The 26,808-nt window shown below is 43.1% G+C and overlaps 1 protein-coding gene across 1 annotated transcript in view; it reads right to left on the bottom strand.

Moving 5' to 3' along the window:
- The window catches only part of htr1fa (5-hydroxytryptamine (serotonin) receptor 1Fa), a 72,982-nt gene extending 46,689 nt beyond the window's left edge, over window positions 1–26,293 (bottom strand). Inside the window, exon 1 of the mRNA XM_067992364.1 lies at window positions 26,255–26,293. The gene's annotated coding sequence lies outside the window, so the exon portion shown is untranslated. The remainder of the gene's footprint in view (window positions 1–26,254) is intronic.
- Window positions 26,294–26,808: the final 515 nt, after the last annotated feature.

The raw sequence follows: 26,808 nt of genomic DNA, 5'->3' as shown, positions 1-26,808 counted from the left end.
TATATACTTGAAGGGGAAAAAAATAGCAAGGCTACAGGGAAAGAGCAGGGATGTGGGATAGCTCTTTCAAAGAGCCGGCACAGGCACGATGGGCCAAATGGCCTCCTTCTATGCTTTATGATCCTATGTTAAGACCAGAGGACTGCAGTGTGCCCACGGAAAGATGCGATACTGTTCTTGAAGCTTGAATTGAGCTTCATTAAAACAATGTAGGAGACCAAAGAGAAAGAGAGGTCAGAGTGGGAATGTAAATGGTGCTAGGTTGGGAGTATCATTGAGTAAAGCCATAAGATTATCTGTTGTGGGATGTGGAAAAATAAGTGGAGTTATAGCATTTGATGGGTTAGAGGGAACTTTAGACAGTTTCTCTGGCTGTGCTATATCCGATCTGGGAGTGATTTATACTGAACCTGGGGCCCGATATTAGGAGGGAGGTGGGTTGGCAGCGGGAGGGTCGACTGGGCGCGTTGGTCAGCAGAAAGCGCCCTATTTAAAGGGGCAGCCCTCCAATGCTCCTCCTGCAAAGAACCATTTTAGGATCATGGAGCAGGCCAGAGGCATGGCTGCTCCAAGGTTCTCTGACTCCTCACTCCAGGTGCTGCTCGATGGGGTCAGGAGGAGGAGAACATTTTTTTCCCCATCTGATGGGAGGAGGTGGCCTTCCTCTGCCACCAAGAAGGCCTGGCTAGAGGTGGCAGAGGAGGTCAGCAGCAGCAGCAATGTGTGCTGAACCTGGGTCCAGTGCAGGAAGCGCTTTAATGACCTAACCAGGTCAGCCAAAGTGAGTATACTTACGCATTCTCCCACACTCCGTCTTCCACGTCACCTCCACCACCACACAACTCCTTCTGCACTGCCACCACAACACTCTCGCATCACTCCTCACATTCACTCAACCATCATCCTCACCTTGCCTGCACTTACTCACCGCCCCAGTTCCCATTCAAACACTACCACGCAACCCAATCCTCATACAATCTCATGGCTATGTCTCACATGCACCCTCCCAGGCATCTCCCTCACGCTCATCCCCACCCACACCAATGCATGCAGCGGGTTACCATGCAACCATCACTCAATCACGCCTCTCTGTGTTTTGCCTTGTTAGGAGAAGAGATGCCAGAATGCCCAGGAGAGGGCAAGGACAGGAGGGGGCCTGCTACACCAGGTGGTCTTAACAGACGTGGAGCAGTAGGCAATAGAAATAAGCCGGACGCTGGAGTGCCTGTCCATGGCGGACGCTGAGACTGGGAGAGCACAAGCGGCTGGTGACAGAAATCTAACACTCAGCACTCATGATATCAAATGATCTTAGCATCACTTGGCATCTGCAGCACCTCAACATCTGTCCACATGCTTAATATTGCTTTCTATTCTCTTGCAGTGCCATCTGCGAACGCCGTGACTGCGAAGGGAGATTCCTCAGAGGAACTGCCGGCGTCTGAGGGTGCATCGTCACATCTGAGCCAGCCATCCATCAGTGCAGATGTTGGTCCCCGTCCTTACTTAGTTGGGCTTGCACATGGTGAGTCACCACGCACGTGAGCATGAACAGACCCTGGTGACAGGGGCAGCCAAGGAGAGTCCGCGTTGGTGGGAGCACTCTTCTCCAGACTCTGCTCAGCTGGACCCAGATGCTGAACCCTGGGGGCCAGCCATGAAAAGGAGAGTCATTAAGGGCCAGCAGCACATTGCCGAGCTACTAGAACAGTTGCCATGTGCACTCTTCACACTCGCACAGAGGATGGAGGAGTCCAACTCCTGCATGAGTGGAATGGTGGCACAGGTACAGGAGGGTATCTCCGAGATAGTGTCACAGGGACGTGAAGGCATTTCTGAGATAGTGTCGCAGGTAGGTGCGGGAACGTCTGCAATGGAGGAAAGGCTAGTCTCCATCGAGCTACAAGCACGGCTCAACAATGAGTCCATTCAGGCCCTGACAACGGCCGTTCGGATTCAGGGTGAGCAACATTCTGCCGCCTTAAACATGTCCTCCAAACTAACATTCAGCAGGGTGGAAGGAGTGATGTGGGCCTGGGCCAGGAGAGGGATGATGGTGAAAGGGGACATGGAAGTGGGGACGCCACTCAACGCGCTCCCACGTCTCACCCGTTGTCCCCCTCTGAAACCAGTACCCGCAATGCTGCCCCCTATCTAGGTGGCCAAGTCTGCCCCTGCACAGGTGCAGGTGGACCAGTCTTTGGAGGGGCCCTCACGGGCACTGAAACCCAGAGGGCCGCGCAAAGCATCTCATCGGTCAGGGCATGGACAAGAGCAACCTGCCACTACCTCTGCTGAAGCCACAGGGGTAGCACCACATAGGGGCTCTCGTAAATGTAAGGCTAAAGTCATGTGAGCACAAAGGGGATGCACAAGGGTGTATGACAGAATGTCATGTTTTTGATTTACTTTCATTTGTTTTGCAAAGCACATTAAAATTTGTTATTACCACCACTGCCACATCTTTGCAAATCTTGTCTGGTTTGTGCAATAATGCCCTTTCCTGAGGATCACCATGAAGACCCACACCTGATGCCACCCATTGTGTCACTGCAGAGTGGTTATAGGTGTATTTGCAGGGCTCTTTTGTGCAGATGACTGAGAGTTGCCAACGATGTCCCCGGTGCCACCCTGGAAGGATCCAGAGGAGAAGTTGTTGAGGGCAGTGGTGGCTTTGACAGCAACAGGTAAGAAGATGATGAAGATGGTGCTCGGGCCAGCCGGGAGCAGCTCGGCATGAAGGAGGCTGCAGATGTCCACGACTACATGTCGAGTGACTCTGAGCCTCCATGTGCACTGCTGCTCAGAGAGGTCCAGGAAGCTGAGCCTCGGTCTGTGGACCGTGTGGCGAGGGTAGTGCCTTCTGCGACGCAGCTCTCTCTGCGGTTGCCCTCCCTACTGCTGTGCAGGTCGATGTATCACAGCACTCTGTTGTGGAGTTCCACATGTCAGAGGTGGACGGCGTGGCTGGCAAGGCTCGTGATGCTGTTCGTCCTCCGACGCGGTCATGACTGCAGCAGTGGTGGCCCCCATCTGGAAGATGTACGTTTGAGGGGGTCCACAAGGTAGGTAAATGTGTCTGTGTAGGTAAATGAGCTGAGGTTGCAAGTTAGGAGGAGGGTGGTGGAGGCCAAACTTTGTCCAAAGTGACAGAGTGGCCTCCTGCAATCAGTGAGGGTCTCCCCTCCCCCCCAACCTGTCAGATGGACCTTTGCAGCTGCCACAGGCTGGAGGCTGCAACACGTCTATTTCAACTGGGAGTGTTTCCCCCAGTACGGGAAACACGCTCTGTTGGGATGAAAATCCCACCCCTCCTAAAATATCCTCCCAATCAGGTCTGCAAATGACCTGAACTACGTAATTAATTGGTTTAAGTGGGATCCCGCCGGCTTTAATTGCCAGTGGGAGTCCCGCATGCAGGGACTGCGCGCACATCTAAGCAACCTGCCACTACCTCTGCTGAAGCCACAGGGGAGAGGATGAGTAGATTGGGACTCTACTCATTGGAGTTCAGAAGAATGAGAGGCGATCTTATTGAAACATATAAGATTGTGAAGGGGCTTGATCGGGTGGATGCGGTGAGGATGTTCCCAAGGATGGGTGAAACTAGAACTAGGGGGCATAATCTTAGAATAAGGGGCTGCTCTTTCAAAACTGAGATGAGGGGAAACTTCTTCACTCAGAGGGTGGTAGGTCTGTGGAATTTGCTGCCCCAGGAAGCTGTGGAAGCTACATCATTAAATAAATTTAAAACAGAAATAGACAGTTTCCTAGAAGTAAAGGGAATTAAGGGTTATGGGGAACGGGCAGGAAATTGGACATGAATTTAGATTTGAGGTTAGGATCAGATCAGCCATGATCTTATTGAATGGCGGAGCAGGCTCAAAGGGCCGATTGGCCTACTCCTGCTCCTATTTCTTATGTTCTTATTTACTGTTCTTGCACAGTAAGTAGGGGTATTGCATGTTAGCCATACGTGAGGTGTAACTGGCAGAATTTCCGGTAGGAAGCGTCGTCCTACCAGTCCTGTCTTGAATTGTGAGGTCCCAAAGAGCGGGGAGGGCCGGGGTAAGAATTTTGCATTGGGGTCAGAAAGGGGCAGAAACCTAGGGAAAATGGGTTCCTTCCCAAATTTATTGGAGTACAAAAGTCTTACTACGATTGTACAGGGCTTTGGTGAGATCTCACCTGGAGTACTGTGTACAGTTTTGGTCTTCTTATCCAAGGCAGGATATACTTGCCTTAGAGGCGGTGCAGCGAAGGTTCCTGGGATAAGAGGGTTGTCCTATGAGGCAAGGTTGAGCAGAATGGGCCTATACTCTCTGGAGTTTAGAAGAATGAGAGGTGATCTAATTGAAACATATAAGATTATGAGGGGCCTTGACAGGGTAGATGCTGATAGGTTGTTTCCCATGTCTGGTGAGTCTAGAACTAGGGGGCATAGACGCAGGATAAGGGGTCGGCCATTTAAGACTGAGATGAGCAGGAATTTCTTCACTCAGAGGGTTGTGAATCTTTGGAATTTTCTATCCCAGAGGGCTGTGGATGCTGAGTCGTTGAATATATTCAAGGCTGAGACAGACAGATTTCTGGATTCTAGGGGAAGGTGCCGTGGGGAGGAGAGCAGGTGTTGTGGGTGATGGAAGAGTAGACTAGGGTGTCACGGAGGGAGCGGTCACTTCGGAATGCTAAAAGGGGAGGGGAGGGGAAGATGTGTTTCGTAGTTGGGTTGCGCTGGAAGTGGCGGAAATGGTGGAGAATGATACGTTGAAGGTGAGGACAAGGGGGATCCTATCAAGGGATATGGGGATTGGGCAGGAAAGTGGAGTTGAGGTTGAAGATCAGCCATGATCTGATTGAATGGCAGAACAGGCTCGAGGGGCCATGTGGCCTACTGCTGCTCCTATTTCTTATGTTCTTATGTTCTTATTCCCCCCCTGCTCAGCTTACAAGAGTGCCATGCCAAAACCAGGTAGGAATTTCAGGAATAGGGCTTCCACCTGAAACATTATCCCACCCTTTCTCTTTTCAGATACTGTTGGGCCTTTTTACATTTGCAACATTTTCTATTTTTCTTTCTATTCACGATGTAACTTTGCTTTAATTTTGAGAATCAGGGGTCAATCTAACTTTTTGTTATTATGTCAAGGATGGAATTAGTAATATCTCTTTCACAGTACCTTATTTTACTATTTTATAACCTTCAGTTAATACAGTGCTGGGACCTGATTATTCACTATTAGTAAAATGTTTCCTATTATAGCCAAGCCTAGTTATGTATACAACTCTTTTTTCTATTACAACTGATTGAATATAATAGGATTCAATTAAATATGTATACACTGTGGTCGGAAATTAAAAAGTGATTTATATTTCTCTGCTTAGAAGATTTTTTTAATAATGTATTGCTGTAATTATCCGATAAATTACAAATGTCAACAACTTGCTACATTTATAATGATCCTTGATTATGATGAATATCTGGAGCTTTTCTCTGGGAATAGTCAGATATAATGGAAGTAGGAGAGTGGGTGGGACACGTAAGTTAGCACATTGACTTTTCCTCCCTGGCCTCGAGTATGATTCCAGCCCCAAATGAAGGAATGAAACTTTGCTCAATGTGTTGGCTGTAAGGAATCAGTGTGAAATAAGTCAGGCAGTCTCACTGTGGTTGCTAATAAGCATAGGATCAGAGTTTAAAACTACCCCTTATTCAACAATTATTGGCAATCTCCTCTTATGACAGGGGTCAATGGAAATTGTTAGGACAGAGTAGAGGTGGTTTTACCCAAGATCTAATGATGTGATATTTGATCTTGGAGTGCTTGATACTAATGCAGAGTGCCTGAAGAACTGAGGTATTCTATTTACCAGCCCCAATATCTTTATCTGGATGAGGATAAAATGCATCCTAAAAAAAAGTAATATAATCAACAAAGAAAATAAGTCGTTTAACAGTATTCATTTTTGTGCCTTTTATTACTGGTATTGAAAACTATAGACAATTTAAATTGAAGTTTCCTCTGTGAATCCTTGCAATTACCTTAATTAATGAAGACTAATTTACATTTTGATTTAGCAATCAATTTTCACAGATTTTCTCAAAGATGATGAAATATCGAACACAGAGCTTGCTCATTGGAGGAATCTGAAATTCACAAATTGAACCACAATAAAGGACATTGTCTTTTTAAGTGAATGTTTAATGCTGCCATTCATTCAGTCACTCAGTACCACACAGAAGCTGGGGTGAGGGAAGCCCAAATCACGCAATCTTTTTCCTTTTGAAGAATGTAACAATTGTACATTGTTGTAAAATGTCACACAACGCCATCATGACTTTATATAATTAAAGTCACGCATTCAGGCAAAACCTTTCTTCGTGATTATTGAAACCAAGCTTAATGTTTCACAAAATCAAAAGCAAAATACTGCGGATGCTGGAAATCTGAAATAAAAACAGAAAATGCTGGAAAAGCTCAGCAAGTGAGGCAGCATCTGTGGAGAAAGAAACAGAGTTAACATTTCAGGTCGAAGACCTTTCGTCAGAACTGGAAGATGTTAAAAGCGTTAAAGTTTTTGAGCAAGAACAGCGCCAGGGAAAGGGGGGGTGGTGTGTGGGGTGGGGGGGTGAGGAAAGAACAAAAGGGAAGGTTTGTGATAGGATAGAGGGCAAGAGTAATCAAATGACAAAAAGGATGATGATGCAAGGCAAGGAAAGTGGTAATAGGACAGGTTAAGAAACAAAAGATTGATCAGGAGTAGCTGTAAACGGCAGCAGCAGAACCATTACCAGCACCTGCTGTCCGAAAAAATGGGAGCAGTGGTTATGATCTGAAGTTGTTTTTTTTTTATTCGTTCATGGGATGTGGGCATCGCTGGTGAGGCCAGCATTTATTGCCCATCCCTAATTGCCCTCGAGAAGGTGGTGGGGAGCCGCCTTCTTGAACCGCTGCAGTCCGTGTGGTGAAGGTTCTCCCACAGTGCTGTTAGGAAGGGAGTTCCAGGATTTTGATCCAGCGACGATGAAGGAACGGCGATATATTTCCAAGTCGGGATGGTGTGTGACTTGGAGAGGAACGTGCAGGTGGTGTTGTTCCCATGCACCTGCTGACGTTGTCCTTCTAGGTGGTAGAGGTCGCAGGTTTGGGAGGTGCTGTCGAAGAAGCCTTGGCGAGTTGCTGCAGTGCATCCTGTGGATGGTACACACTGCAGCCACAGTGCGCCGGTGGTGAAGGGACTGAATGTTTAGGGTGGTGGATGGGATGCCAATCAAGCGGACTGCTTTGTCCTGGATGGTGTCGAGCTTCTTGAGTGTTGTTGGAGCTGCACTCATCCAGGCAAGTGGAGAGTATTCCATCACACTCCTGACTTGTGCCTTGTTGATGGTGGAAAGGCTTTGGGGAGTCAGGAGGTGAGTCACTCGCCGCAGAATACCCAGCCTCTGACATGCTCTTGTAGCCACAGTATTTATATGGCTGGTCCAGTTAAGTTTCTGTCAATGGTGACCCCCAGGATGTTGATGGTGGGGGAATTCGGCGATGGTAATGCCGTTGAATGTCAAGGGGAGGTGGTTAGACTCTCTCTTATTGGAGATAGTCATTGCCTGGCACTTGTCTGGCACGAATGTTACTTGCCACTTATGAGCCCAAGCCTGGATGTTGTCCAGGTCTTGCTGCATGCGGGCACAGACTGCTTCATTATCTGAGGGGTTGCGAATGGAACTGAACATTGTGCAATCATCAGCGAACATCCCCATTTCTGACCTTATGATGGAGGGAAGGTCATTGATGAAGCAGCTGAAGATGTTTGGGCCTAGGACACTGCCTTGAGGAACTCCTGCAGCAATGTCCTGGGGCTGAGATGATTGGCCTCCAACAACCACTACCATCTTCCTTTGTGCTAGGTATGACTCCAGCCACTGGAGAGTTTTCCCCCTGATTCCCATTGATTTCAATTCTACTCGGGCTCCTTGGTACCACACTCGGTCAAATGCTGCCTTGATGTCAAGGGCAGTCACTTTCACCTCACCTCTGGAATTCAGCTCTTTTGTCCACATTTGGACCAAGGCTGTAATGAGGTCTGGAGCCGAGTGGTCTTGGCCGAACCCAAACTGAGCATCGGTGAGTAAGTGCTGCTTGATAACACTGTCGACGACACCTTCCATCACTTTGCTGATGATTGAGAGTAGACTGATGGGGCGGTAATTGGCCGGATTGGATTTGTTCTGCTTTTTGTGGACAGGACATACCTGGGCAATTTTCCACATTGTCGGATAGATGCCAGTGTTGTAGCTGTACTGGAACAGCTTGGCTAGAGGCGTAGCTAGTTCTGGAGCACAAGTCTTCAGCACTACAGCTGGGATGTTGTCGGGGCCCATAGCCTTTGCTGTATCCAGTGCACTCAGCCGTTCAAGTTATTGAAATCAACATTGAGGCCGGAAGGTTGTAAAGTGTCTAAACGAAAGATGAGGTGCTGTTCTTCAAGCTTTCGTTGAGCTTCATTGCAACAGTGTAACAGGCTGAGGACAGAGAGGTCAGAGTAGGAGTGGGAACGGGACTTAAAATGGCAAGCGACTGGCAGGTCAGGGTCACGCATGCGGAGAGAGCAGAGGTGTTCAGCAAGGTGATCACCCAGTCTGCGTTTGGTCTCCCCAAAGTAGAGGAGACCACATTTTGTGCAGCGGATACAGTATACTAAATTGAAAGAAGTACAAGTAAACCACTGTTTCACCTGGAAAGAGTGCTTGGGGCCCTGGACGGTGGAAAAGGAGGAGGTGAAGGGGCAGGTGTTGCATCTCCTGTGCTCACACGGGAAGGTGCCATGGGGAGGAGAGCGGGTGTTGCGGAGGTAGTGGTCCCTTCAGAATGCTGAAAGGGGAAGGGAGGGGAAGATGTGTTTGGTAGTGGGATCGCACCGGAGGTGGTGGAAATAGCGGAGGATGATACGTTGAATGGCGAGGCTGGTGGGGTGGAAGGTGAGGACAAGGGGGACCCTATCGTGGTTTTGAGAGGGAAGGGGTGAGGGCAGAAGTGCGGGAAATAGGACGGATACGGTCGAGGGGCCTGTCAACTACAGTGGAGGGTAATCCTCGGTTGAGGAAAAAGGAAAACATAGCGGAAGTATGGTGTGGAACGTGGTATCGTCAGAACAGATGCGACTTAATATTCATAGTCAATACAAAGGGGAACATTAATATGAATTGTTACCAATCTGAAATAAATCATGCCTGAAGCATACTTCTATGGTAAAAGTACAATCATATACCAAAGCTTGAAAAAAGAAATTGCCAAACAGCAGGCTATTAATGGCTGTGGGCTTACAAGTATGTGTAACTTTAAAGATAAAGGGGAATCATTAAGTAGCACAGTGGAATGGATTCAAATTTAGTTTCCCTTCCACAGTAGGTGGTAAGGTTCTAAGTCACTTTGGCCAGTTCCCTATAGATGAAACTTTACATATACTGAATTCCATAGAATTTGATGGACATAGCCTTTTTATCTGTTGGGTTATAAATTCCCAAGGCATTTAAATTCAAATAATCGATCCAAGTCTCTGGACCTCTGCAGGCTTTTAATTCTAATATTTCTTTCCCTTCTCCCACCACATTTTGAACTCACTGTGGAAGCACTTCGGGCTTTGAGTAAAGTACTAAAATGAGAGCTGCAGCAAATAAATGTCTCTCCTGAATCTTTTGATTTTGTATCCGATGTACAGTTTATACCTTTATACAGCATTAGATACAGCAGAATGCATATAGTCTTTCATTGGAATTACGCTACTTCTGTAATGCAAATGTATAAGCTTGCTGTTGTCAGTGCAAGTCTCCATTTTTGCTTACCATGGAAGGAGCACTCAGCCAGCTTGTCCAAGCAATATTGTGTATACCGCACCTCTGACTTGTACAGACCATTGCCAACCATGGGGAAAGGTCCAGGGTTAGGAAATAAAATAGCAAATGACGACTGTTAAACAATTTTGCTTATGATTGGATCTTAAATAGCATACCTACAATAGCCAGACTTTAGCAATTAAACTGAACTCATTTAGTAAGATAATTAAAAAATGATTACGCACATGACCAGTTTTTTTCTGTAAGTATTTACTAATTATTATTCGGTAACTATTTTGAGCAAATAACCTGTTTAAGTATGCATGGCTTGTATTGAGCACAAATTGAAATATTTATAAGAATTTGTTGCATTTTTATACAATTAAAAAATTACAGATAGTCAAAATTCCATAAATGTTGACCTGATGTTTTATCACATAAGGCCATAGATGAGGCCTTTTTGGCTTAAGTTTATAGAGTTAAAATCAATATTCTGTCGGATTTATAAAAAATATATCCCCCCAAAATTTACAAATGCAGACTGATCTGCTGTGTACTTCCAGCATTTTCTATTTTAATTTCAGATTTCCAGCATTTGCAAGTTTTTTTCTTTCCATAAAGCAGCGACTGGTATAATATCTAATATATTCAGACTCTCTGTCCTTGGATGGAGACATGGAGCTAAATATTCTTATTGGCTCTGTGACTCACTCATGAATGTAATATTTTGGACTGAAGCTTGCAAATGAATCATTAAATGCTCTTAATGCTTTTCTCAAGCAAATTTATTTAGTTTTGTGCTGCTGCTCAGGGCAAGTTGGAGGATTATGTACTATCTAATGCACAGTGCGCCATTCTGCTGCTAAGGTGCAGTTGTGAAGCCTGTCCCTTTAAAGCTTCATTCTAATTGCTGTGCACCCTGGGGTCGAGTAGAGGTTAATTGTAATTGCTGAGGGATATTTGCAGATTAAGAGATGCTTATAAATTTCTGGTTCCAGGTTAGAAAAAAACCAATATGAAGTAACTGCCTTTCTTTGTCCTTTCTTTACATATTTGGCGCTCTGCAGTATAATGGATCACGCTGGATGTAGAGGAAGAATAAATAAAATTCAGTGTTTTTTGTTAAATCGCTCATTTACATTTTACATGCAATATTTCATTCTTATCGTAAGGAACAGGTGGGATTTTTTTTGAGTTACTTATCTACTCTGACATATTCATGTACTTCAGCTGGGAATAACTTAGGCTCTGTTAAAGTTTTATGGCAGTAATACAGATGGTACAGGTCTTGACACATATTCTAATTCCAACCCAGCAAGTGGCATTAATGTGATTGTATTAGCATTGCCAACACTCATGATTTTGTGATGATTTATTGATTCTGCATACATGATTCAAGGGAAAAAGGAATATGTTTTTCTCTTTTTTTCTTTCTTCTATCCCTGATAATTACATTCATCAAATTGTTAATGAAATTGGTGGTGTTGACATTATTGCAGAATATTCACCAATCAATTAACATTTGGCTAAGCTTGGTTGCATAAGCCCGGAGGACTGCACTAATTGTATTGAGAAGCAGATTGAGACATTTCTGAGAGATATGATAAGATGCTATATAAATGCAAGTCTTTATTTTGCTGTTGTGTTTTTTAAAAATCAAAACAAGATTTTGGAGAGTAGTTATTTAATACTTCCTTCACTTTTTTAATTTTAAATCCTTTTTTTTTGGTAAATGTTGACTTTGTTAAGGTGGAAGACATCAGTGCTGGAAATAGAACATTTTCCCACTTAATTGTTTGTCAGCTTCCAAAAGCCTCATGGTTTGGGTAAAGCACAAGTCTCAAGGACTGTGAAGCTCCTTCTATTCTGCTCTGGGAGTAGGCCTTTACCCCCCACTGCATCGGTGTAACATTTCATTTCCAACACCAGCCATCTTTACAGCCTTTAAGCAAGACTGACAATTTAATGAGTTAGAGCAGAATTATGGGCAGTTTCGAATCTTATGCCTACCGGGAAGAATATTAATTACAGCTTCTTGCACTTATGACCTTTGCAACCAGCAGAGAGAAAATACTTTAATTCCATCCGTTTAGATTCAAACCCAGGTACCAAATGAAAACAGGTTCCTGAACCACTATACCACCTCATTTCTCTCTATTCACTTTTGCCTTTTAAATATTTTTTCACAGACTACTTTTAAAATCTTGCTTTTAAAAACAATTCCAAACACACAATATTAAAGATTCTTTCAGAATTTTTTTTTGCTTGATATAAATTTATTTTTAAAAATCTGTCCAGTGCAAGAATTTCTAACCACATCTAACCCTTCAAATGCTTTGGACAGATTTACCTGCCTGGGCCCTCCCGCACTGTGGGGACCATTGATGAGTATGCTCACCATCAGTAATACCTCATGTTAACTTTCAGCTAAGGATTGCCCTGATACAAGTCAATCTCCAGAAAGTGAGCTTTGGTTGGCTAGAAAACTAGCCTTTAAAATCAGTTTTCAGCCAAGGAAAATCCTTTTTATATGAAGTTTGCTCCCAACTACTGTTGCCAACCCTCGTGATTCTCAATTGGAGAGTCATCTCTCCTTCCGCACCACCTTGAGATTCCCATTTGAATCCTATGAGGAGACTCCCTTAAAGAATCAAAAATATGGATCTACAACCAAAATGATGGCAGCAGTGAGGCAAGGGAATAAAAGGAAGTGAAACCTTTTAAATTTAAAGACATAGGAGGCGAGAAGCATAAAATAGATAGAGTATTGTATAATAGTCAGAAGGACAGCAAATTTAAAGGTATACTAAAAAGCATAAATAATAGGGTAGAGACAATAGTCAAAAAGAAAGAGGATGAGCACAATTATTTTTAATGCAAAATTGTGCATTAGAGAATTAATTTAGTCCAGCAATCTGTTCTCCAGCAGATCACTAGGATTGCGGAGGCGCCGCACCGGGAGAGTGGCAGTGGCTCCATGGAAGACGAACCTGCTGTCCTCTCTCAGGATTACAGCATTCCTGCTCCCACCCCTGCCACTCCGCCAGTGCCCTTGCTGTTGCCTGTCAGCCAGCCAGGCCAGACTTCTGCAGGCCAGGCCGAGATGGTGCAGTCTGAAGCCAGACCCTCCCAGCCCAGGGCAGCTTGAGGTCATCTTTCAAGGCCAGCAGCCTTCCACCATCCATGTTCCAGCCACTGGGGATGCACCTCGTAGAAGCACTAGGAAAGGTAAAGGCACACAAAAGGCAGGCACTAGGGGAATGCACAGGGGTGAATAGCATCAGTTTGTTTGATGCATTTCATGTGTAAATCTATAAATGTGGTTATGAATTTATATTTGGTATTGGTTTTCATTTCAGCAGTGAGCTGAGGGAGGAACCAATGTGTAATCATAAGGAGGGTGATTTGATGGTCACGTGAGAGAGGAAAGGTAAGGAGTGTGGGACAGTTAGTGAATGGGGAGCTGCCATTGAGGTTACTGGTGTCACTCATTAATCATCTGATCACACAGAGCCCTGGCAGACAGGACCCATCTACCTTGTTGCCTCCCTTAGTCATCCTCCACTTCCTCCATTTCCTCTGCCTCAGGTTCTTGCTGGATAGGCGGTGACAAGGGTTGTTCCTTCATAATGGTGCGGTTTTGCAGCATGCAGCATACAACGACAAATTTTGATACCCACTCAGATGATTACTGCAGGACTCCTCCCGAGCCGTCCAGGCAGTGGCAGCATTGCTTGAGGATGCCTATGGTGTGCTTGATAATGTTCCATGTGGCAGCATGGCTGTCGTTGTACACCTACTGTGCACATGTACGGCGTTCTGGACCAGAGTCATGAGCCAATTCATGAGGAGATAGCTCTTGTTGCCCAGTTGCCAGCCATTGGCTTGCTGTGCTGATTGAAATATAGGTGGCACTTTGGACTGCCGCAGAATGAAGGAATCATAACTGCTGCCAGGATAGCGGGCATTGACCTCCATGATGCGCTGCATCAGCTGCACATTGAGGGAGTGGAATCCCTTTCTGTTCACGAGTATGGCCGAGTTCAAATGTGGAGCATGCATGGCAATATGTGTCCAGTCAATGGCACCCTGCACCATGGTGAAGCCTGCAATGCGAGCAAAACCTTGTGTTCACTCATGCTGCTTGTCTCTGGCAAGAGGGAATTAGATTAATCTGTTTCAGAGTGCGTGTAGAGCCTCAGTGACCTCCCTTATACAGCAGTGCACTGCAAACTGTGAGATGTTGCTATATCTCCAGCAGCAGCCTGAAATGAGCCAGAGCCGTAAAAAGTAAGTGCCACGGTTACCTTGACAGCCATAAGCTGTGTTGTCTTTGCCCTGCTCCGAGGCTGCAATTGTGGCTACAGCAGTTAACAAATTTCAATTGGAAGCAGTGATCGTCGCTGAAGTTGAGGTAAGAGAATTGGTCCCTGAAGACCCTGCTGAGTGCCCTGTGCCTCCTCCTCCTCCTCCTCCATCCTCTTCCAGCAGCTTGTCCTGTTCTGCGTAGCCTCTCTGCATGCTGCCAGTCATGTTCGATTCCCAGAGAAAGCCCTAGCAGGCCTCTCATATCTGGAAACAACATTGTTTAGCGCACTATTTTAAATGCCACTAACAGTACTGCAAGACTACCCAGACCACTGCCTATATAATATTGCAACTTTCTCCAAGTATAGGAAACTTCCACAAACACCCACACCTATACCAGCAGCCAGAATAATTAATCCAGTAACTAACCTGTAACTTCTGCATGATCCCTTTAAATAGCGCTGGTGGGGGGGGGTCCTTCATGCCATTTAATGTCATGTTCAGCTGTGCGAGGTTAAGACAGTGTGTTGGCTGGAGCGGGGAGTTCCAAAATGCCGCCAGCAGCTTCAAATCCACGTTGCACACTGATTCATGTCATAAACTCCCTACTTTACATGCTGCCGGTGTTGCAACCACCTTTACCAAGATGGCGTCCTGCGCAATTCACGCCGGAAGTGTGCGCGTGCATCCCATTTTCAGGGCTTAGGAGTCCGTGTAGTGCCTACAAAATGGGCGCTACGTGGTCCAATTTCGTCCCCCTCACATCCATTGCATTGGAAAGTCTTTGATCCCATTTTCTGACTGTGAGTGGCAATGGATAAAGTACAGAGACAGACACAGGCAGGGAAGCTTTTGAAACAGATGCTGCACTGGCAGGCTGGTTTTTTGGAACAGAAAGCTGCAAAGCAGTGCAATCCAGAAAGAAGCTGCAGGAAGGATATAATGCAGGAAGCATTAGAAATTCATTTGTTTGTCAAACATGATGGCCCACTGGTGTGGGGAAGTATAGCGTGTTCACTATTTTGTATTACTCGGCAAGGATAAGTTGTACCGATTATACATAATTGTTGCTCTCTGTGTTCACTAGCTGTGAAATAAAGTAGCTTAACAATTCATATCAAGCCTTGTCTCACCAACTGTTTGCTTGGTTCACCTTTGGAAAGATTGAAGAAGTACACATACAAAAGACACAGCTATCCAGTTCAGGTTGCAAGGGGGTGCTATTGTTATACCCTGGGTTACAATATCAAAAAAGTGGCTATAAGGCAGGGTGAATCAACTCCCACAAAGCAAGATACTCAAAACTGCTTACGTGACATCACTGAACCTGATGTGTTATCTACAGCAGATCCAATTTGTCACAATGGCCAGAAAGGAAAATCTATACTTATATATATATTGAAAAAAAGCCAGTCTGACCTCTAATTAATGTGAGGATCTGACCAGAACAATCAGCCTCCAAATGACGGTAATTACAACTTGTAGCCTTAAAGGAATATATTAAGTTACACACAGCTGCACTTCAGCAGCAGAATAATATAAAGTGTTATATAATGCTGCTGTCCTTATAAAACAGCAGATTTTCTGGCCTATCATGAGCAGTGTCATGGGAGGTCTATTAATATTATTTAAAAATATGTGTCTGTGTAAAAGTAATGCCATATATCATAGCATTGTAGTCCCTTCCCTTCCATCAGATTGCAGAACCAAAGATCATTACCCATCAGTCAGTCAATCAGGTCCCAGAACCATACAACTTGGAACCCATCAGGTCTCAAAAGCATGTTATCAGGGTCAAGTCAGGTCTCAGAACCACCTCAGTAGACATATTAATGATTTCAGTCACAAAAGTGAACACTTATTACATTCCACCAAAAAAAATCCTGTGGCATTGGCTGCCATGACGATTCTTCACCTGCCCCATTATATACCTTTAAAATTAGCATTTCTGCCCCTTTATCAAATATGAACAAGGTAAAAGCACCCTTAATCTAGATTTACTTCACTTTGTACAATAGAAAGAGTCAGATAAGCCTCATTTCAAGTTTTCCTGTTATTAGGGTCTTTGCTCCCTGGGATTCTATTGCCCTCTATTCCCTGCTTGCCACTGGCCTCCACTCCCTGGAATCCCGCTGGCCTCCAATTTAGCAGCAGGAATCAACTGTATTCTTAACTACACCATGCACAAAGCCAATTCAATTCACAATCTTATGAAGCAGCACAGGCTCTGTAGTCTAGTGAGCAATAGCAACAGCTTATACAGTAAACATCAGAATTCACACAACAGCCCCAGAATACCAGTGAACAATGCCATAGAAAATTTATTAATTACTACTTGATAAAAAGATTAAAAAGTTTGTATCGTATTTGCCCTTTCAAGCCTTAGTGAACAATTGCATGGAAAGAGGAAATAGGAAAAAGTAGAATTGACTAAAATTCTTTCCAGTGCTGTCCACAGACTGTTGTTTCCATTCATGATCTCCTTGGAGTTGACCTTCTTAAGGGTGGATAAAGGAGATACCTAGCAAAATAAAGATATACAAAATTGTTTATGGATTGATTGTGTTCTCTTTGAGAGGCTATTTCAACTGGATAAGTTGGGGAAGACGAGAGTTAAAGCGTATAAACTATGTATGGTAGGACTAGGTTAGATGTTAGATACTTCTTCTCCAAGAGGATAGTGGACCTATGGAACTAGTTACTGGCTCACATGGTGAGTGCAGACTCTGCGTGCCCTAAAGAGCGTGCTGGACCAGTTCCTGATTGGGAAGAAGATCACGTCTTGTAAAAATCAGATAAAATACTAGGTGCTATATGCATAGTCTATATGATCTCCTGGACTGGTTTTGATTGCCTAACGGGGTCGAAGAGGAAATTCCCAAATTTTGTTTCCCTGATTGGCCTGGGTTTTTGCCTCTCCCAACAACAACTTGCATTTATATAGCGCCTCTAACATAGTAAAACATCCCAAGGCGCTTCACACAAGGCGTTATCAAACAAAATTTGACACCGAGCCAAATAAGGAGATATTAGGACAGGTGGCCAAAAGCTTGGTCAAAGAGGTAGGTTTTAAGGAGCGTCTTAAAGGAGGAGAGGGAAAGAGGTTTATGGAGGGAATTCCAGAGCTTAGGGCCTAGACAGCTGAAGGCACAGCCGCCAATGGTGGAGCGATTAAAATCAGGGATGTGCAAAAGGCAAGAATTAGATGAGCACAGAGATCTCGGCTTTTTGGGCTGAAGGAGATTACAGAGATAGGGAGGGGTGAGGCCACGGAGGGATTTGAAAATAAAGATGAGAATTTTAAAATCAAGGCGTTCTCGGACTGAGAACCAATGTAGGTCAGTGAGCACAGGGGTAATGGGACTTGGTGCGAGTTAGGATATGGACAACAGGGTTTTGGATGAGCTCAAGTTAATGAAGGGTGGAAGATGGGAGGCCAGCCAGGAGAGCATTGGAATAGTCAAGTCTAGAGGTAACAAAGGCATGGATGAGGGTTTCAGAAGCAGATGAGCTGAGGCAGGGACAGAGACTACATGACTGATGGTGGACAGGTGGGTATGTGAGCTTGCGGATATGCTTGCCTAATCGTGATGCTCCAGGCAGTGTGGTTGTGCAGGGCAGGTTCGATGGACCAGCTGGTCTTTTCCTGCCCATCGATAGCGTATGTTCGGAAAATGTTTCCTCCCATGATGGCACTAGTTAGCAGTTTTAAACCATGACAATTAGGCCACTGAAATCTGATAAGAAAGTGTGCAAACATTTTCATTTATAATCTTTGCAATATTCCAATTATTCAGTGCAATACATTTTTCCTTTAGCCACTCACAGAATCAGATCTAGCGCCAAAATAACAACAGAAAGTATTTGGAAATACATTGTATTCTGTCAGCATCCAAAAAGGAAAAGACCAGTTAACATTTCAGAAGTACAGTCTTTGTCAATACTGGAAGATAAGCAAACTCCTTTCTAGGGTTAAAGAAAATAATGGAGCAAAGAAGAGGATAACAGGTGTAAGTCAAGAGTCAGGTATGTTATTATCACAAAGGCACAGTTAATGGGTTTAATAGCCCGTGAACAGGTTTTTTAAAAAGCTGGAAAGAGTTGAAAATGTACTGGAAATCTGTTCATAAGCTATTAAACCCATTAACTGTGATAGAAGTCACTATACCTGACTTGACTTTTACCTATTATTCTCCTCACATTCTTTGCTTTCTTCTCTGCTACAAAGATACTTGCCTCACTTCCAGTTTGCAGTTCTGATGATGGGTCTATGGCAAAAATATTAACCTATCTTTTCTCTTTACAGATGCTGATGGACCTATTGTGTAATTTCACAGAAACATTAGGAACAGGAGTAGGCCATTTAGCCTCTCGAACCTGTTCCGCCATTCAATGAAATCATGGCTGATCTGTGACCTAACTCCATGTGCCTGCCTTAGCTCCATATCCCTTAATATCTTTGGTTAACAAAAATCTATCAATCTCAGATTTAAAATTAACAATCGAGCTAGCATCATCTGCCGTTTGCGAAAAAGAGTTCCAAACTTCTACCACCTTTTGTGTGTAGAAGTGTTTCCTAACTTCACTCCTGAAAGTCCTGGCACAACCCCTAGTCTTAGACTCCCCAACTAGCGGAAATAGTTTCTCTCTATCTACCCCATCAGTTCCGCTTAACATCTTGAAAACTTCGATCAAATCACCCCTTAATCTTCTAAATTCCAGGAAATACAACCCTAGTTTGTGTAATCTCTCCTCGTAATTTAATCCTTGGAGTCTAGGTATCATTCTAGTAAATCTACACTGCGCTCCCTCCAAGGCCAATATATCCTTCCTAAGGTGCGGTGCCCAGAACTGAACACAGTACTCCAGATGTGGTCCAACTAGGGCTTTGTATAGCTGTAGTATAACTTCTACTCCCTTGTATCCTAATCCTCTAGATGTCATGGCCAGCATTCAATTAGCCTTTTTGATTATTTTCTGTACCTGTCCATGACATTTTAATGATCTATGTACATTGATCCCTAAGTCTCTTTGGACCTCCACTGATTCGAGCTTTCCATCATCTAGAAAGTACTCTGGTCTATCCTTTTTAGGTTAGAAGTGGATGTCCTAACACTTGCCTACATTGAAATCCATTTGTCACAGTTTTGCCCACTCACTTAATCTATTAATAATCTCTCTAATTTTATGCTTCCATCTACACTGCTTACAATGCTGCCTATCTTTGTGTCATCAGCAAACTTGGATATGTGGTTCTCTATCCCATCATCTAAGTCATTAATGAATTTAGTGAATAGTAGAGGCCCCAACACAGATCCCTGTGGGACAGCACTAGTCACGTTCTGCCATTTTGAGTATCTGCCCATTATCCCAATTCTCTTTCTCCTGCCGCTCAGCCAATTTCCTAACCAGATCAATAATTTGCCCTCAATTCCATGAGCTTCAATTTTAGCTAACAGTCTCTTACGAGGGACGTTATCGAATACCTTCTGAAAGTCCGTATAAACAACATCCATAGACAGTCCCCTGTCCACTACTTTAGTCACCTCTTCAAAAAATTCAATCAGGTTCTTCAGGCATGACCTACCCTTTACAAATCCATGCTAGCTCTCTCTGATCAGCTGAAAATTTTCAAGGTGTTCAGTCACTTTATCCTTAATTATAGACTCTAGTAATTTCCCGACAACAGATGATAGGCTAACTGGTCTATAATTCCCTGGTTTCCCTCTCTCATCTTTCTTAAATAGCAGAGTGACGTGTGCAATTTTCCAATCCAAAGGAATGGTTCCTGAATCAAGAGAACTTTGGAAGATTATAGTTAGGGCATCTGCAATGTTCTCACCTGCTTCCTTTAAAATCCTGGGATGGAAACTATCTGGCCCTGGGGATTTGTCACTCTTTAGTGCCGTTATTTTCTCCATTACTGTTAATTTGTTTACGTTAATTATGGTGAGTCCCCATCTTTGATTCAAAATTAGTTTCCTTGTGGTGTCCAGCATGCTATCCTCTTCTTCTACTGTAAATACTGACGCAAAGTAATTATTTAACATGTTCGCCATTTCCTTATTTTCATTTACAATATCACCATTATCAGTTTTTAAGGGGCCCGCGTTACTCTTAACCACCCTCTTTTTCCTAATATAATTATTTAAAAAATTGTGTTGACTTTGATATCCCTTGCAAATTTCTTTTTATACTCCTTTTTTGTAGCTCTTACTATCTGTTTTGTTACCCTTTGCTGTTCTTTGTATCTCTCCCAGTCACTAGGATCGGAGCTTTTTTTTGCATTTCCAGCATTTTTTGATTTTGTTTCAGATTTCTAGCATTTGCTATTTTTTCCTTTTTTAAAAATTGTCAGATAAAGCACTAATTCCACTATGGTCCTCCTGCAATGTGCTTAAACCTCAATCTCAGAAGAGAACCCTGTAATGTAAAGTGTGACATTTCCACTTTTCACATCAGCCGACCTTGTGGCCTCTTAGAGTGATTTTGACCAATTAGTGTGAAACAGCCAATCAGTGTTGAATTGTGAGCTGTCTGTGCTGTGGATTTGCGTCCAGTGGAGACTGGACTGCTTGAATTTATGCCGTGCAAGGAACTTAAAGCTGACAGAGAGAAAAGTCTTTCATTTTCCTATTCTGGGTTAAATTCAAACAATTCCCAGAGGTGAAATGCATTAACTCACTGTTTCTGTTCACTTACATATGATTTTTTTTTCCTCTTGCAAGATTTTTAACTGCAAGGCAATAAAAATGGTTTAGATGGAATTTACACTTTACGGTAAGAAATGTAAATGCTAAGGCTCTAAAGTATTGAAATTTAGTCTGAGAAGAGATTGCTCAATTAGTAGATATCATAGAAACAGGAAAAGCTCTGCAGCCAAATCAGTAGCTGGAAGTCCGGTGTGTTCATTTGCTCCTCACACTGACTTGCCCAGGCTAAGCTGTTCAGCCAATTTTGGAAACGTTCCCCTTCACCACTGTAAGGCTATAGAACTTTTGAAAACTTAATGCTGCTTTCATGCTATGTGAGACCTATGCTAACGCACCCAATTCCTGACACACGGGTCTCTTCCTGCCATCTCAGCCTGAACGTAAACCTACCAGATTTACTATGGCCAGCCACCAGGAGAATCTGGTTAAAAAAAAGGATGTTCCGAGCCACTGACCTTGGTGAATCCCAGCAGATTTTCCTTAAGGTTCCTGCTGGCTGTGAGAGACCCATGTGTTAGAAATTGGCAGTGCTAGCATGGGTACAAATAGTATAAGAAAAAGATAAAAAGGACTTGTATTTATATAGTGCCTTTCACAACCTCAGGACATTCCAAAGTGATTTACAGCCAATTAAGTACTTTTGAAGTGTAGTCACTGTTGTAATGTAGAAAACGTGGCAGCCAAATTGCATACAGCATGATCCCACAAAACAGTAATGTGATAATGACCTGATAATCATGTTTTTAGGTGTTGGTTGAAGGATAAATATTGACCCGGACACCAGGGAGAACTCCCCTGCTCTTCTTAGAAATAGTGCCATGGAATCTTTTATGTCCTCCTGGGGGAGCAGTCGAGGCTGCAGTTTAACGTCTCATCTGAAAGGCGGCACCTCCGACAGTGCAGCACTCCTTCAGTACTGCACTGGATTGTCAACCTAGATTTTGAGTTCCTGGAGTGGGACTTGAACTCACAAACTTCTGACTTACCACTGAGCCACGGCTGACATCTTAATAGAATAGCTTAACAGCGAGAGAAGTGATCAATGGTACGGATGCTCTAGTAAAATGGACTAAACAGAAGGATGGTGGCTGCAATCTTCAGCTAAAGCCTTCTGGAAGGAACTGGATATAATTGAGATGAATTTTCAAGGAAATTAATCTTGTTTTAGATCACAAATAAATTTAATGCTACTAGAATATAAACTATCAGTCCAAAGCATTCCAAGATTCTTACTTCATAATATGGTTTGTGTTTTTCAAGATTTATTTATTTACTTAATTTTCGTTTATATTTATTTCCTTCCGGGATTTCCTCAGAACATACACTGTTTCTAAGGTAAGAATGTTTCTATTCTAGTGGTGTTAAATTTATTTGTGATTTAAAACAAGATTAATTTCCTTGTTAAAATGGATCTGTTGTAAAATACATGTCCATCAATGAGTGTTCATAAAATAGGACCATACGACCATTTGCTAAGTGGTGTGTGACTTAGAGGGGAACTTGGTGGTAATGGTGTTCCTGTGACACTGCTGCTCTTGTTCTTCTTGTTGGTAGAAGTCACAGAGCTGGGAAGTGCTGTGCTCTCAATTGACCTAAAGCTATGAAACTCTATGGGGTCTGGAGTCAATGTTGAGTACACCCAGAGCCAACCTCTTCCCCCAACTGTGTACCACAGAAACAGGAGTAGGCCATTCAGCTCCTCAAGCCTGTTGGAAGATGCTGGTGGTAGAGTCTGGGATGTTGGCTGATATGACTGTGAGTATATCAGGCTGTTGCTTGAATAGTCTGTGGGATGTTAGTGAGGTGGACTTGGCAGGGTCGAATAGGCTGGAATTGCTTGGTCTTATCCAATGCCATGTTCTTTTCTGTGGTTCCATGGCCAATAGAAACTGGTTTGAGACTGTCCAAATTCATTTCATGTAGGCTTTTGCAGCAGCAAATCCAGACAGACTTTCATCTCCTCACTCTGGGCTAGCTTCAAACCCAAGTCCCTCATTTCTCCCCCAATCTTCTGGGCACCCACTGATTTGCTTTTTGCTGTTCCTGCTTAAATTATCCTCTGCACTCGACAGCATCTATGTCAAAATCCCTGTCAAACAGCCTTCTGACTATTCTAATCTTTTTGCTTCTCTCTTCTGCTATCTTCTCAATCTAATGCCCAATCAAACTATTTACCCCCTTCTTTAAAACACTGCCCCCATCTCTTGTACATAGTTTAAACTCTTCAACATCCTGTCACTTCCAACAATGTTCTCATGTTGCGAGCAACCTTGCTCTCATTACAAGCAAACAGCACAGCTAATTACTTATGCACTAGATAATTAAAGAAATCCTCAGAGTCTGCTCCAACTATCGTGCCTCACTTCCACAACACCAGCCACAATTACAAAAAATAGCTGACTAATCTTAACATTCAACACATGGTTATAAATGTTATAGTGCATTACTGTAGAGGAAGGTAGAAATGTGATGGTGAAATGTTGTACTTCAAAAGATTTAAAATAAAAACTTAAAGAGGAAAGCAGTACAGTGATAAATCTTATTGCTATTTGTAATTGTAACTCGTTTTGCAGTTCCTGTGGGTTGATGGATTTGTTGGGGACAGTACAGCTCATACAGAGATAAAACCAAAATCAGCGAACACTGGAAATCTAAAATAAAAATTTACCTGTATTACTCCAATTGTTAATTCATAGCACCTTGAACATTGGCACCTTGATGCCAAATACCGATTAAGTGTGTAATCAGTTGGTAAACTGGCACAGGAACCTTATGTGATACTGATGTGACAGCTTTACGCTATCACATTAAACATCCACTCCCTTCATCACCGGCGCACAGTGGCTACAGTGTGTACCATCTACAGGATGCACTGCAGCAACTCGCCAAGGCTTCTTCGACAGCACCTCCCAAACCCGCGACCTCTACCACCTAGAAGAACAAGAGCAGCAGGCACATTGGAACACCACCACCTGCATGTTCCCCTCCAAGTCACACACTATCCCGACTTGGAAATATATTGCTGTTCCTTCATCGTCGCTGGGTCAAAATCCTGGAACTCCCCTCCTAACAGCACTGTGGGAGAACCTTCACCACACGGACTGCAGCGGTTCAAGAAGGCGGCTCCCCACCACCTTCTCAAGGGCAATTAGGGATGGGCAATAAATGCTGGCCTTGCCAGCAACACCCACATCCCATGAATGAATAGAAAAAAAATCATTTGTGCAGTATAACTAAAAAAGAACAGCTAATCTAACATACAGAATAGTTTGTATAGAATTATGGTTAGCTCTGTATTCTATATTATTCCTGATTGGTGACTGCTGTAGTTATATGTTGCACCGAAGAAGAAAGTTAACTACAATCTGCACACCTATCAAAAAACGTGTAGGTTTCTAATACATTTGTATTAAAGGAACCATTAAAAAGGGCCATTTGGTTAAATGTAATGAGCTAAATTTCTAAAATGAAAATGTACATAAATCTCTTCTGTTACATTCTAAGCATTTCAATTGTGCATGAAGTGCCCAGTTATGATTGCCATCTTTTGCCAAGTTTAAGACTGGACAGGAACCAGGGCTCAGGAAAGCAGCAGGGCTTAAGATGATTAACAGCAACAGCTCAAAGCTGAGACCAGACAACCTGGGCACAGCTCCTGCTTGAATACAGGCCTTCTGAATCTCAGACTGAGCAATGCAGCATCATTGTGCATGTGTGCTAGAAAGCAGCATCGTGGGAACTGTAGTCTTTTCTATCAGAGGTTCCAATGAAGAATATCAATACAACAGTAGTAATCTTTCATGGTAACTTACGCTAGTGTTAATTATTGCATCTAATGAAGTGAAAGATACAGAAAAACACATCTCTGGTATCTCAGTGTAGCATTTTAATTATTGAAGCGCATAAAGAAAGGTTTAAGTGAATTAATTATATCCCATGGCGATGAATTATATTTGCTATATCCAGCAGAGCACTCATTTATGAGTGAGAAATAATTGATAATAATAAAACGTCCCTGAGAGACACTGCAGCTTCCTAACATTAATTTAAAGAGCATAAATAGAGTAAGTTATTTGTTATCACTGAAATTCACTCAGGAATTGTCGTTGCAGGTATTCAGGTAGCAAATCATGTGGTAAGTGTAGAAAATGGCAGGATTTGTCACAGGTTGTTGCATCACTCAAAAACACAGTATAAAAGTCGGCTTCTGAGCAATTACAAATCACTTGCCCTGCTAATAATTCCAAGGTTACTGCAGTTGTATTACCAACATCACGATTTAAAGGCTGTTTCACAACTAAAGCATCGAATTAAACATGACCGAATGATAACTGAGTTAAACATCCCTCTGCCATGGCAGTGCTAGAAGAAATAGGATGAGATGGAACACAAATTGAAAGCGTGAGACACATTAAAAGGGGAGAAAATGGATAGTTACGTTAGCAACAACAAAAGCGTGAAAGAGTAACAAGTCAGCGAATACGAAAACGGCGGTTGATAGAGTAGTTCCCCTCCTATGTTAAAGAATTAAGCTCCTAGAATGATTTGATGCTGATTTCCTCCGGGTTTCTCGTTAAGCCTCGATAGGATTGTCAACGTCAAAAAATGTTAAGGACAGACTAGTCAATAATGAAATCCATTCAAGTATTTGATGCAAAAAGACCATGCAAGGGGAAATTGTTCCCATTGGATACAATCTAACTCTGCCATTAATAAGATCAGTCTTTTCCCTTCCCATCGATGATCAAGCATTCTTAATACTTGTTTAGGTTACTTATATGTTAAAAGTACGCTGATTCTGCCAACTCCCATTAGTTAGCCACTTACACAGCAAACATCCTTTATCGGCAGACGGTATAATCAACATATTGAATAAATTAACATGAATAAAATAAGAAAAAAATTACGCCCGTATACACACAGCATGATTTTTTTTAAACTTCAAACATATGCATTAATAGAGTGATACACATCTCACTGCAAATGTGAAAGGTGCTTCGATTATCAGGGTCGGATCCTCATTATTGTTCAACATAATAATCTCCGTCGTTTTCAAATTCAGAATTGCAAAGATTTGTATATTTGCTTAAAAAAAAATTAGATAACTAAAAATCGAGCTACTTCTTAAAGTTTTTATTTCCCCCTATTTGTAATTAACTTTTTTTCTGCCTGGTCCGTTAAAGTGAGCACTTTGCCAAAAAGTAACAAATGTTTCAAGTTTGAAGAAATCCAACAAAATACACTGACATAGTAACAAAACTTTAGCAATAATCAAAGAACTACCAGACCACAAGAAATGCACCCGCACTATAGAGACTGGCACAGATACAGACTTTACACATACCCCATTCACATTCTACCTTAACTACCGAAGGGAGTGATATTAAACGTTTCCACTTACTTGTTTCAGGCAAATCCACGGGTCAAAATTAATCCCTTCCCAAAAAGCAGAAATATATTAAAGCACTAAATATTCCTAAATAAATACATAAAAGAAGGAACCGAATTGGTCATACTTTTCCAAGAAGACAGAAAAGCTTGGACCGGCCTGATCGACGCCGATGCATCAAGCTGAGTGTCCAAATCTTGCCAGTGTGAGAGTGAAGTGACTGCGCCCTTGTACTCCTCTGGTGCCGGGAGCAGGCGCAAAGCCACCAACATATAACGGCTTGACTGACAAGTCACCGTCGGAGCTGTTGTCTTATCAACTATTTGTACAGATAGTGAACCAAAGAGTCGGCACGGAAAATGACGAGATGCTTTGTTTTTTGAATCTCGGGTCACGAATGACGAGTAAAGACACCGAGGAATTCCAGTACAGGGGGCAGGAAGATTATGTTTTTAGCTGTGGTGCTTTATATTACTCACTCCACTTTACAGAGGCACACGTTTGTAACGTGATTTTCATTTCTCGTATGTGAAAAGATGGAATTCCAACTAATATCTCAGTATCCA

Source organism: Heptranchias perlo, chromosome 11, assembly GCF_035084215.1.
Source record: "Heptranchias perlo isolate sHepPer1 chromosome 11, sHepPer1.hap1, whole genome shotgun sequence".
NCBI classification, from domain to species: domain Eukaryota; kingdom Metazoa; phylum Chordata; class Chondrichthyes; order Hexanchiformes; family Hexanchidae; genus Heptranchias; species Heptranchias perlo.
This window is presented reverse-complemented; position numbering and strand designations above follow the sequence as displayed.